We start from the raw sequence: 3617 nt of genomic DNA, 5'->3' as shown, positions 1-3617 counted from the left end.
TAATAATAATAATAATAATAATAATAATAATAATAATAACGCTCACAGCGTTGGAGGCTGTCTTTAAACAGCAGTCTTAATTAAAGCATGGTAGGACAATTAGAACAAAAAATGGCTTCACTAACCACACTCATCCTTATAGTCATATTTTAGAGTCAGTACATGCCATTTTACCATCTGGACAGTCATTTACTGCCAGAGAACCAGGAGACAGAACTTAAATGATGAGAGATGCACAGAGCATTGGCAGAACATTAAATGGCTTTTTGATATTTTAAAGAAGAACAGTGAATGTTCAAATGTAAACTTTCTGATTCAGCTTTATGAATGCTTAAAGTGACACATAAAAAATAAATAAAATGTGGGTCCCGTGCAGTTATGGAAGGAGAGATGAACAAAAGTTGTCCTGGCATCAGCTAAGACCAAAAAAAACCTTACTGTGCACAAAAGGAAGTAGCCATTATTCATACAGTATGTGGAGTTTTACAAATCTTTACATGTTGATGACTAATCAGGAGTCCCAAATAAATTCATTTTGAAGGGGGTTAATGTAATGTGTTCATTTATTCAAGTGAAATACAATGTTTTAACTACAAAATATATATTCATTCACATTCATTCAAGTGTTTTCAGTTGCCAGTCAGCTTTGGCCATAATGATTGTTATGTAGTAAACATAGAGTTGGTTATTTAGATCTTATTTCATTAAAAATATTAAATATCATACTTGACACTACATCAATGCATACATTCTAAATGTTTTTATTATAACAATCAATTACTTTTTTCTGATTTAAGATGTTTTTCTGTTCCATAGAACTGCATATGTAGGTATTTGTTTGTGATTTCCTGTAAATGTTTTTCAAATATCACAACTACCCCTCTGGTCCAGAGCCCTCGATATGTGACTTTCATCCAATTACATTTCCTTTCCAAGTCAAGTGTTGCTGTCCAAGGTTATTCAAATGGCCTGTGTGTTGTGAACCTCCATGTCCTGTCATAGAAGGTCAGGATACTGATAAACTTGGTGGCAAGGAGACTACTGCACAGAACAAGAAGATGCCCTGGGCAATTGCCCATAAGAACATGGTAGAGATTCTCTAACTAAGGAGGTCCTTTAAGGTACATGCTGTGAAATGTTCGAATGCTTTCTGTGTAAACTTGTGATTATGGATTTCCAGATCATAAAAGTCAAACATCTGAATAAAAGGCAAAGTCACAAACATCATCATATTCTTGCATTTGAAATCTCTCATATTCTTGTTTTCCCTGTATAATAAAATAAATAAGGAAAAAAACATTGTGAGGTTTTTATTGTAATTTTTTTTATTATGAAATCTTCTGTGGTATAGCCTATATTGACAAACATCACAAATTCACAAAACTTCACTTGGTATTCCAGTGTTTCTCATTTAGTTTTTTTGTTACATCCCCCTGAACAGAAGGGCAGCAAACAGCGGATCCTGTAACAGAGAGAAGAACAAATGGTGTTTGTAAAGGCAAGTGACAGCACAGCACATCTTAATGAGTAAAAACACACAGCTGGTTTCATCACTGATATTCCTGTCACTAAAAGTCTTGCTTTTCAACCCTTATATGAGTTTTTGAAATGGAGAATTGCTGTGTGTGACAGTTCGTGTCTAAACCTCACCTCATCCACGACTTGCTCTTTTTTCCACATTTCTTTGCCTGAACCTCACTCTTGCTTTTCTCTTCTCCAGCCCTCTGCTCAATTTTCTCCTCTGTCTCTTTTTTATCACCACTTTCCACAATGTCCTCAGTCTCGCTTGCCAAATCAGTTCTGGGACGAGGGATGTCTTGGATGGAGGTGGTGTAGCTGTGTTGCCCCATCAAAGGGGTAACACGTCTTGCTCTGATCTTGTGGATGTTCACTTTATACCAAGGGGTAGCTGCTCTACCAGCTCCTCTGGAGGTAGGTTCAGGTTGCGTGGTCACAGCAGAACCAGCAGGAGCGACAAGGCCATTCTTCATCCTGCATGAATCTTCCCCTTTTCTCTCCACCGTGAGCTTCTTGCTGGTTCCTTGGGCCTCCCTTACCACTTTGCTCACATCAAGACTTTCCTGAGTGACCTTTTCATCCTCCAAGTCAGGTATAACCGGAGAAGCCTAGGAAACAAACAAAACGTTTAACACGGCTGCTAAACTGAGTCTTTACTAACGTTTTAAAATGAGCAGAAGAGAGCCGTGTCCCCATCCCACCTGCGTACCTGTTTACGAGGACTCCGCTGGAGGAGCTCACTCATTCTCAGTACATATGGAAACATATTAAAGGCATATATTGGGTTAAGGTGACTTCTTCTTGAGGTCTCAGACAATTATCGTTTTTGGAGTGACAATCACAACTGCGCTACCTGCTTATACATGCAGCTGCCGTTCTCTCCTTCCGTCATTGTGACGTCACACTGCCGCCCCTACAAAAGAAGCGGCGGCTGGCGCGTTTTAAGCCCACAGGCGGCGTTGACTCGTTAATGCTTTCAGAGAACTAAGCGACACACGGAGGGACTGTTTCAACTGACCATGACGAAAGAACTGATGAAAACTAAATAAGGTTTAAAAAATAAAATAAAATGACAAGTTGCTTCATTACGGTTTGCACAATTTGCGAATGAGAACCTGTAAATGATTTATCCAAAATTATTATGTGTAAGCCTTCACATGCGACACTCTGTAGTGTCCGTACTGTTCTCTCTTACTTTATTTTACGGACGCTCGTCATATTTCAGATGTGTAACCAATAACACAGATCGCGAGTAGAAGGATGTGAGCTCTTTAGGTTCGAGATCCACAAACGCTGAGATTCGTTTGCACTGTCAGTGGTCACCGACATTAAAAACGGGCGACGGTAAAAAAAATAATAATAAAAAAAAAAAATAAAAAAAGTGAACAATGAGCCTAAATAACAAATGTTGACAAATATAGGCCTAATATTGAATGACACAACAATATCACTAAAAGGGTTTTAGCGTTAGGGATATTTGTTAACAGAAAGCAAACCTAAGCAGGCGTGTCAAAGATAGCGTTGTTAGATGCCATATGTACTTGCTAGTTCCCTCTAGTTTGCTAAAGCGCTTATATTCCCCCTGTCCTGTCGGTCAGGTGTCCAGTCTCCGTATATCTATATTATCATCACGGAAAAGATTAGCCTACTACCATGAGTTTTACGCATAATGTAGCCCACTTCTGCATTTCTTAACATAGATGAGAAAGGACATTATAATATGCATGGTTTTAATTAGAAATCAATATTAAACAGTTCGATATAGGTCTAATTCATAAACATTGCTAATTATGTCAATGTTGGCGGATTATCTTAACTGTAAACATAACAAGTTGTAGCCTGCAGGTGATTATATTTGTCCTAGAGCTACCCAATGTATTAAATAATTGCAGTTAATTCATGCGATGATGCATCACAAAGGTAAACATTGTAGTTAATAATTTCCTCAAGTTAGGTTATATGTCAGGATTGAGTCCTGTATACTAAACTATGAAGTTATCAGAGAAAGACAGACTAGTTTATGCAGTACATAAACCTATATGAGAAAATCAACCTTTTACTATCAAACAAGGACACACAGTCACTGATGTGAAGCTTCA

Source organism: Electrophorus electricus, chromosome 5, assembly GCF_013358815.1.
Source record: "Electrophorus electricus isolate fEleEle1 chromosome 5, fEleEle1.pri, whole genome shotgun sequence".
Lineage (NCBI taxonomy): Eukaryota > Metazoa > Chordata > Actinopteri > Gymnotiformes > Gymnotidae > Electrophorus > Electrophorus electricus.
The sequence above is the reverse complement of the archived record's forward strand: the minus strand, read 5'-3'. Positions refer to the sequence as shown.